Genomic DNA, 10,192 nt, shown 5'->3' with positions numbered 1-10,192 from the left:
ATGTCATTTGCAATAACCCCAAAAATCAAAATCACTGCAGATGTACTCACCCTCAGGCCATCAAAGACGTAGATGAGTTTGTTTCTTCATCAAAACAAATTGAGAAATTTTGCATTCCATCACTCACCAACGAATCCTCTGCAGTGAATGGGTGCCATCAGAATGAAAGTCCAAACACCTGATAAAAAAACTCACATTAATCCACAAGTAATCCACACCAATCCAGTCCATCAATTAACATCTTGTGAAGTTAAAAGCTGCATGTTCGTGAGAAACAAATCCATTATTAACGAATTTTAACCTGTCTAGTTGACCTGACTCATAGTTTGCTGCAGCTCAGCAAGTAAGTTAGGCATAAAAACATAATGAGAAAAATATTACATCAACTACTAACAAGATTTAAAGCTGTGCTGAGTACATAAACTCTGTCCCAGATTAAACTCTAGGAATGTTAGCTTGCGTAAAACAAGTACAGTTTGACAGGATTTTGGCAAGTTTTCAGAGCTGCACTCTGGAAACCACAACGAACCTCTCAGTGAATGTCAGAGATAATTTCCTTCAAACGTCTTGCTATCATAACCATTCAGTTTCCTATGATGATTAGTTAATACAATCACAATATCATGTGAATTTCATTGGCCTTGCTAAAGAAAAACTCTCATTTTTCGAAGCAAATCATAGAGCAAAAAAAAAACTGGGTTGAGGCAGAAATATCAGTCTAACTCTTCTAGTTTCACTTGGCCGAAATTGTAAAACACACCTGAAAAACCTGGAGAAAAAGAAAAAACAAAAATAGTAGGTGCAAGACAAACATTTGTTGTTAAAAAGTATATAAATATATATTGACCAATCGTTTTCGCTAGATAAGACCCTTAGTCCTCGGTTGGGATTGTGTAGAGCCATTTGAAGCTGCACTGAAACTGCAATTTGAACCTTTAACCCATTGGCTCTCATTAAAGTCTACTATATGGAGAAAACTCCTGGAATGTTTTCCTTTAAAACCTAATTTCTTTTCGACTGAAGAAAGAAAGACATCTTGGATGATATGGGGGTGAGTAGATTATCAGAACATTTTTATTCTGGAAGTGAAATAATCCTGAAGCAATTATAAATCATAAGTGAGTAAGTGTGTTCTTGTGCTCTATTGATCACTGATACACTCTCCACTCTCACTATAGGCCAAGGCCAGAGCCAAGACGGAGATCAGATTCACCCTGCAGGGGAATTAAAAGCACATTGACTGGTAGCAAGTTTCTGAAGAACACCGCAGAACTGGTGTCAGATTGTCTTATACAATATCCCTTACTTCTTTTCTACGTGCAGTCTTCTTACTTTCACCATCTCTAAATATCCTTGGACAATGGTGGGTGTAGCTGACAATAAACTCCTGCCTAAAAAAATTGATTTAGAAGTACTGATCAAGTAAATATTTTTCCCTTAATCCTGGTATGAGTATTAAAAGACTGTGGCAGCCATTGTATATTACTTTTATCTAATGTAAAGTCTTTAATTTTGAAATATTTCCCCTATATATTATACAGTATATACTGTATATATACAACAGTTCTGTCTGGTCCTCGAATCCAATTGGCTAATAAGAGTGCAATATTAGAGTCCAAAAGTACTTCAACAGCCGTTTCACTGTTTGTAATTGTATCACTCGGCTTGTAGTACTTCTCAAAGCGAGTGTCGTGGCGGACACTCAAATCCACTTTAATATTAAAAATATTACTGTTTTTGTGTCACGGAATGTAGATTTAAGAGGTTTTCAGACGAGAATATACTTGTTTATAGTTCAAATATGCAGTTTGTCAATAAAGATAATGTCTATTTGAAAATTTCCATCAAGACTGTCAGAGATATGAGCTTCGGGGGCGTCAGCAGACGCTGAGAGTCTTTCTTCAGCCAGATCTTCTGGAATTTACAGCTGACTCTGATGTCTCTATAGTGGTTACACATGAGAGATAATTTGTTTTGGGTAGATCTAACAGGCAGTCTTTGGTCTCATTAAACTATTATTTGTTCCAGAGCAAAACATTTTGGCAAAATCTCATCATGTTTATGGAAATTCAATGTATTATATCAGAGCGCTGCCTTTGTATGTTTGACTGAATTGCCTATAGCAACTTTTTTGATGGCTGTTGTTGTTGTTTATTAAATATTATTATTCAATAAATTATATTTTATATAAATAATAGTAGTAATAATAGTGTTTAGTATTGAGAAACATTGTGTGTGCGAATAATGGTGATTTTAGTTACATTGTTCCGCCATTAGATAGCGACAAAAGGCTGTTTTTAGGAGTCAGCAGTAAAGACTTCTACTCTGAAAAATAAACACTGTTATTAACAGAAGTTATTTTTACTTTCAACAAGTCAAAGTCAAAGTCAGCTTTATTGTCAATTCTGCCACATGTACAGGACATATAGAGAATTGAAATTGCGTTACTCTCACACCCCAAAACAAAAGCTTGATGCAGTGAACAAATGCACTGAGCAGCAAAATCCCCCTTTAACAGATGAAAGGATATTAACTTTACGACAAAGATAATGCTTTCCTCAGCGGATATTCAAATTAATGTTTATTGTGAATACAAGACTGATATGAAGAATTAATGCTGGATCAGATGCAGGAAATCACGATCACTCAGTCTATCTCTCTCTCATAATACTCGACTATATATAATACACTGCTTTTACTACAATAAGCTTTCAATGAAGCAACTCAATGTTCCTTCGTTACTAGTTGTAAAGTGACGTTTTCTAATTAGTAACGGAGGCTTAGGCTCAGCTGTTAAACGGTCAACTTCAGATTTGATTCCGTGGTGAAAGGAAGTAGTTCTGCACAAAGAAAAGACTTTTCAAAGACACTCCGTTGTTATTTCATGTATTTACACACTCGTGCCGTCGAACTGTTGTATAAACGTAATATCACACTCGTAGATGTGAAATACAGCTGTATATTGGCACGCTGTGATTACCTACGACCAATATATATATAGGTTATAGATACAACAGTTATTTTTGGTCCTTGAATCTGATTGGCTGAGAGGAGTGCAATATTAATAATATCGGAACTCCAACCATTTCACTGTTTGGATCACTTAGCTTGTGGTATTTGTCATGGCAGATGCCCAAATCAACTATAATTTTTAAATAATGCCGTTTTTGTTTCACAGAATGTAGTATTAAAAGTTTTTTTCAACAGGGACTTTGTTTTTAACAACTGTGATTTATTTCTCACAGGTTGTTGTTATATCTCACATTTATTTCTTATTTTAAGCTTTATCTCATGATTTTTTTTTTTACTCTGAGGCTCTGGTTTACTCTGATTATGTTTGCTGATTTAATCTAGAAGATTTGTGTATGGGGCAGGCATGAATAGTCGCATTCATATTTTGTCAGTGTAATGAAATCAGACAGCACAAGGCAGGCTGATCGCTAGATGTATCGTTAGTCAGCTGATACAGGTCAAGACTTTTTGTCCAGGCGTTTTATCTCTGCAATTATTTCAAGTTCCAAACCCAAGACTTCTCATAAACCTGCACTGTTGAGTCCAGGAAACCGGCCCACTTTATATAAAACACCTCCACACATGTCAGTGCTCTTAGCTGCATTTAAATCACTAATGTACACTGCATTATTAGTTTTGAGTATTTTTAAGCAAATATAACTTTTTAACGCCATGTTTGTGTGTGCGTCTGTATGCATAATGTTGTACAAAAAATAATGAGAAGTGGGTAAATTTAATTTAATCTTATTTAAAAATCATTTAGAAACAAAGATCTTCTGTTTTATTGAGGAGAGCCTCCAAAAAGCTCTTGTAAAAAATGCTAAAAACTTTAAATCCACTGCGTGCTGGAATTTGCATGAATGTTACATAAGAGAATAACCCCAGCTAAGTAAACGAGAACTAACAATGCCAAAAGAAACACCCGGAATGCATTGTTAAATCACGTAAACGCTACTGGCAGGAAAAACACTTAAAAAGAGCTGCTTTCATTGTACTTCAGTCTCAGACAAAGTCCTGCAGCTTTAGTATGTTTTACTGAATTAATTCAGTAATAATTAGTTTTTTATTAGATTATTCAATTAGATTTATAGTGAATTATTAAATTTAGGTACATTTTTTTGGACTGTTTATAGTTTTCATGGTTCTTTTTCCCCCTAGAAGAATGTCTGTTTTCGCCACTGAATAAAAAAAATTGTAAAAAAAAAATCATAATTCTTTTTTTCTCAGAGTTGTTATAAACTTGCAATTGAGTTATGAAGTCAGAATTGCGATACATAAACTTTTACTTTTTTCTCACAAATGCAAGTTTACATCTCACAATTCTGACTTTTTTCTCACACATGCAAATTTATATCTCACAATTCGAACTTTTTCTCGCAATTCTGACTTTTTTCTTCGATTTTTATTTTTTTCAGAATTGTGACTATTTCTTACAATAGCGAGTTTACATTTCATAATTCTGACTTTATAACTTACAATTGCGAGTTTATCTGAGAAAAATAGTCAGAATTGCAAGATGTAAATTCGCAATTGCGAGAAAAAAAGTCGATAAGAAAAGTAGATAAAAAGCTAGGTTTTTACATTTTTTTAAATTTAGTGGCAGAAATGGGCTTTCATAGTTTTACAGTTTCTTTTATTTAAATTAAAGTTGCTAATGCTTACCAAGGCTGCATTTATTTGAAAAAAAAAAAAAAAACTAGAAACATTTGTGGAAACTGGGACCATTTTGAGTCCAAAACAACAGCAATGCTTTAAAATAGCTGTTTTTGTAAAATACTTTACAGAATTTAATGCATCCTTATTAATTTAATGCATTAATTTCTCTTAAAAAAATTTTTTTTTATCAAAATATTAAGTTTGGTAAAAGTGCACAATAGGGGCGCTAGTGAGTAGCTTTGTAAATTATAAAATTGACAAATGATACACAATATAACTTTGTGGACTATACAAAGATTGTGAGACCAAAAGTTTATATCAAGTGTGCCTTTGGGACAGGGCTTTACAACTTACTATAATGTATCTCTGACAAATATAGTGCACTTAAGCACTTAACCATTAATTGTATGTTTTGGGGCTTGTTTCATTCTTCACACTGGGTAACTCTGATGAACTTAGTGGCCTCATTACACTCCAGTCAGTAAGCAATGACTCTGATGACTGTGGAGTTGGTAGAATGAGACAACTCATCTCGGAGGAGCTCTCTAACCAGTGATTTATCACCGCTAATTAACATCTGAGAGCGAACAGATGTTTTCATTTCCATTAATGCACCTGAAATGGCACCATAACAACCATTTGTTGAGTGAGTGCTGAGAGAACCTTCACTGGGACAAATATGAGCCTAAGCAGACTGATAGATATATTACATTTAGCGCATTTAAAACAATAGCTCGTTCAACTAAGGCCATTTATTCCATTCAGAGTGCCAACAAGTAAAATATAATTTAATAAGGAAAGCAAAATTGTGTTTTTGATAGCAACTGCTTCCACAACACAGGTGCGAAAGAGAGAGAGAGAGAGAGAGAGAGAGAGAGAGAGAGAGAGAGAGAGAGAGAGAGAGAGAGAGAGAGAGAGAGAGAGTTTTTGTGAGACTGGTTAGATTGTGAGAAGAAGTGAAAGTGATTGATGAGAGCTGTACGCATGCCACCTTTCTCTCTCTCTGGCTGGTTTATTGGTGGGCCGCGGTAATCTGAAGCAGATGGCAGTTTGTTTGAAGTCCCTGCAGATGGTCATCACCGCTCCGCTCTTCAGCACCTGAGCCGTGAGGGATCGAGACGCCACACAGAGGCCTAACCTGCCAGAAAAGCTAAATTAACATCGTGCAAAATGACCAGAATAACCTATTTTGAAGGATGAGTCAAAACCGCGAGCGCTAATCAGTTCTGGAAAATCATCCAGCATGTCAGCCGTGATTAAAGAGCTAACCGTGTTGTATAACCAACATGTTGCGTTTAATATAATCAGGAGTGGTTATTCTAACTAAAAGAGCCATATTAGCATAACAGGAAAGCTTGTCCAGACGTATGTTATTTTTGTCCTGCATTAACCTGCTTTTTTCCTGGAACATCTCCATCAAAAACTTCTTTTAGTCTTAGAGGATAGCAAATCTGTGTCTGGAGTTGATCTACGATATTAGGTTGTTTAAAACAAACACGTCTTCATTGACACAGTCAGGTCAGAAATGAACTTTTACATTAAGGTGCAATATTTACCCACTGGAATTGATTTCCAGGAGCATTTTGGTTTTTAATCACTGTATTATTAATCACCATACCATGTCAAATACTTACATTTACCAAATTACTTTAATTCATATTTTAAACTGTTGACAATAACAATAGACTGTTTAAAATTGTATCTTAATTATACATGTAAAAAAAAAATGGAGGCTGCAATACTGTATGTGACCCAGGACCACAAAACCAGTCTTAAGTAGCAATGGCCAAAAATACATTGTATGGGTCAAAATTATTTTTTATTGCAAAAATAATTATGATATTAAGTAAAGATTATGCTCCATTAAGATATTTTGTAAATTTCCTACTGTAAATATAACAAAACTTTTGATTAGTAATATGCATTGCTAAGAACTTCATTTGGACAACTTTAAAGATGATTTTCTCAATATTTAGATTTGTTTGCACCCTCAGATTTTCAAATACTTGTATCTCGGCCAAATATTGTCCTATCCTAACAAACCAAACATCAATAAAATGGAAAGCTTACTTACTTATTTAGCTTTTGGGTGATGTGTAAATCTCAATTACATATTAAAAAAAAAAGAACCCTTGTGATTGGCAAAAAATGACAAAAATCATTATTGTAGATTACTGCTCTTTATATTGTAGTAATGTTTATTAATATCGATATAGAAAACAATGTAAAAGCGTTTGTTTCAGACCTGCGTTTTGGGCCCGTCACATTCTGGCTTCACAGACAAACATGTTGTTAGTCTTAGCACCAGTTAAACTCCCGTTATAATCACTGAAGCTACGAAAGTAATCTTTTATTTACATCGTATCTGCACTGTGTTGTTTATGATGATGGAATTCGCGATCGTTTGCTTTGCACTCATCACAGTTCCGGCATTTAAGCGCTGACTAATCAGCGCCTCTGATTGGCCAATGCGTTCCTAAATTCATCATAAACGCGTTTGATTGGTTATAAGGCTCAACGCTCCAAAAAATCTGAATGTAATTCGGCATATTGACACTTTACATTCATTTTCACATTTCATTTTAATCACGACAGACGTAATACCTTGTTTAATTGTGCATGGGGCATTTTTCCCCTTTGTTTTGAATTTATAAGGCATTTTTGTTCATTTTGGTGCCATTTTTGCCACAAGCCCTTGTTCCGACCCTGATGCATTCTGGGATTGAGGCCAAACGCAGCTCTTCCAGTGGAGCAAAGGATATTTAAAGGCCATATGCTGCATAAACAGGATAACGGACATTCAGAAGGGCAAAAAAATACTGAATGTGAGCAAAGTTTTCCTCATAGTTAAAGGTTATCAAAGCCATCTTCTGCTTTTGCTTTAATCTGACAGAGGCTAAAGTGTCATTTCATACTCTAGAAAGCATGAAGGATACAGCCACGGGCATGGCAGAGACTTTCCAGTCCAAGTCTGTGCCAAATACCTCACAGATGAGCGGCATTAAACAGTTTGTCTGCCCTTCACGGTTACGTTAAGATGCAAAAAACGATTAGTCGGCACAATCGTCATCGCTTTTTTCTTTCTCTTGGTGTCATATGTCACGGTGCTCTGAGAATATCATTTTGAAATTCAACTTATGTGGTTCAGTGGAGCTTGATCTTTGAAACATGACATCTCACGTCTCGTTTCATTGGCTGTGGAAGCCATAGGATGTACTTGACAGGAAATGGCCATTGTGACATTGCCTTTTTCCTATTGTTAAAGCTGAGTTGTGAAAAACAGCAAGACAGAAATGGTTGCTCCTTTAGGGCTCACGAGACTAAATGACTTTATGATCAACTTTGTCTTAGTTGTTGGCATGGGTTAAGGAAATGAATGTGGATGACAGAGCTTGGATTATCTGTACTTTTATGAGAAAACTTGGGGATTATATTGTTTTTTTAAACAGATCTGGTTTGTGATTTGACTTTCTTAAGGGTGAGAGTGATCCTTCAGCTGGCAACCAACAGGCCTTTAAAGGGTGCTGTTGTTTTAGTGTGTTTATTCAGGTGGTGCCACTCAATAAGGTCTGGAGAAAGAGTTTCTTTGTGTCTGGATGTATTTGAAAATGAATTTGCATTCTATAAAATGGTTGTACTAAATGAATAATCTAATATAAAAATAGATTTTTCATTTTTTCACAGTAAGAACAGAATTGTTGCTTCATGGTGGTGTTTTTTCTCACTAACTTTTGTTCTTGTTGAGCAAAACCTTATATCTTTGTTTTTCTATAAGGCAGACATTTAGAAAATAATTTAAAAAAAAATTAGACACAAATTAGACACAAAAGTAGCATTAAATTATCATAAAGTAGCTTCTATGTTCATATTTAATCTCATTATTTACTTTTTCCCAGTAAGAATAGTGTAGAGTTTTTGCTTCAGGTTGGTGGTTTATCCCATAAATTTTTGTTCTTGTTGAGCAAAATGTTTATATTTTTGTTTTTCTAAAAGGCAGACACTTAATAATAAAAATAAAATACAATAAAATTAAATAAAATGTAATATATATATATATATATATATATATAATATATATATATATATATATATATATATATATATATATATATAAAATAAAATAAAAAAAATCTAATGAAAATATTTGTCATGCAATTTGTCACTCTTTATGTATATTTATTTTATGAAACTTTTATTCAGTGATATGGTATAACTTAGAGAAAAAAACATACCAAAATATTTTAAATTGTTTATGCTATTTGTCACTCTTTATTTATATTTATTTTATGAAACTGTCATTAGTGAGTTTTTTTCCAGTGATACAATATAACTTAAAAAAAAAAACATACCAAAATCACTAAAACAAAATCATATATGTGGGTTCTATTTGAAGCTGTTTTTATTTATTTTGCAATTAAGTTTGTTGCCTCTATATAAACTTGAAATCAAAAAGCTTAAAAACTTAAAATGAACTTGATAAGCGTAAGCATAATAGACACAAAAGTATCATAAAAGTGGCTTATATGACTTACTTTTTCTCAGAAAGAACTGTGTAGTTTTTTTTCCCACTAATTTTTGTTCTTGTTTAGCAAAACCTTTATATCTTTGTTTTCTATAAGGCAGACATTTAATAAAATAAAATAAAATAAAATACATGTAATTTAATTTAATTTAAAAATAATTTAAATATTAAATAATTATATTAAAAATAAATAATTAAATAATGTAGACACTAATAAAATATTAAAATAAAATAATTAATTAAAATAATTTTTCAAATAAATTGACAAGTTAAATTAAAAATAAATAATAATCTAATGCAAAATATTTTTATGCTATTTGTCACTTTTTATGTATATTTGTTTATGAAACTTTTATTTCAGTAATACAGTATAACTTTAGAGGAAAAAAACATACCAAAATTACAAAAAACAAAAAAAATATATTGTATGGCCTCTGTGGACTTCAGTTTGATTTGAAGCAGTTATTATTCATTTTGTTATTACATTTGTTCCCTCTATAAACTTGAAATAAAAAAAACTTGAAATAAACTTGAAAATGAATGCTTCAAAATAGACACAAAAGCAGCATAAAATGATCATAAAAGTGGCTTATATTTTCATATTTAAGTCCCATGATTTGCTTTCTTCTCTGAAACATACAAGATGATATTTGGAGAAATGTATTTGAGAGAAATGTCTTTGGAAGTCAATTGCATTTAATGGTGTTTCGTTCCCAAAGTTTTTCAGAATAGCTTTTTTTGCAGCAAAATGAAAGTACTACAGGATGAGGATGGATAAATTATTTGGTTGGAGTATTCCTATATATTGATTCCTATATATTGACTGAAAATCCTGTATGGACCATTTTATGATTCTTATAATCAATTATAATTATGCAAAAAAGCAAACATTACATTTTTTCAGGCATTCTCTTCTTTTATATATATATATAAAAGAAGAGAATGCCTGAAAAAATGTATTGTTTGCTTTTTTTGCATAATTACAGTATAATCAATTGAGAC

This window comes from Garra rufa, chromosome 11, assembly GCF_049309525.1.
Source record: "Garra rufa chromosome 11, GarRuf1.0, whole genome shotgun sequence".
NCBI classification, from domain to species: domain Eukaryota; kingdom Metazoa; phylum Chordata; class Actinopteri; order Cypriniformes; family Cyprinidae; genus Garra; species Garra rufa.
Note: the sequence above shows the minus strand (reverse complement) of the source record.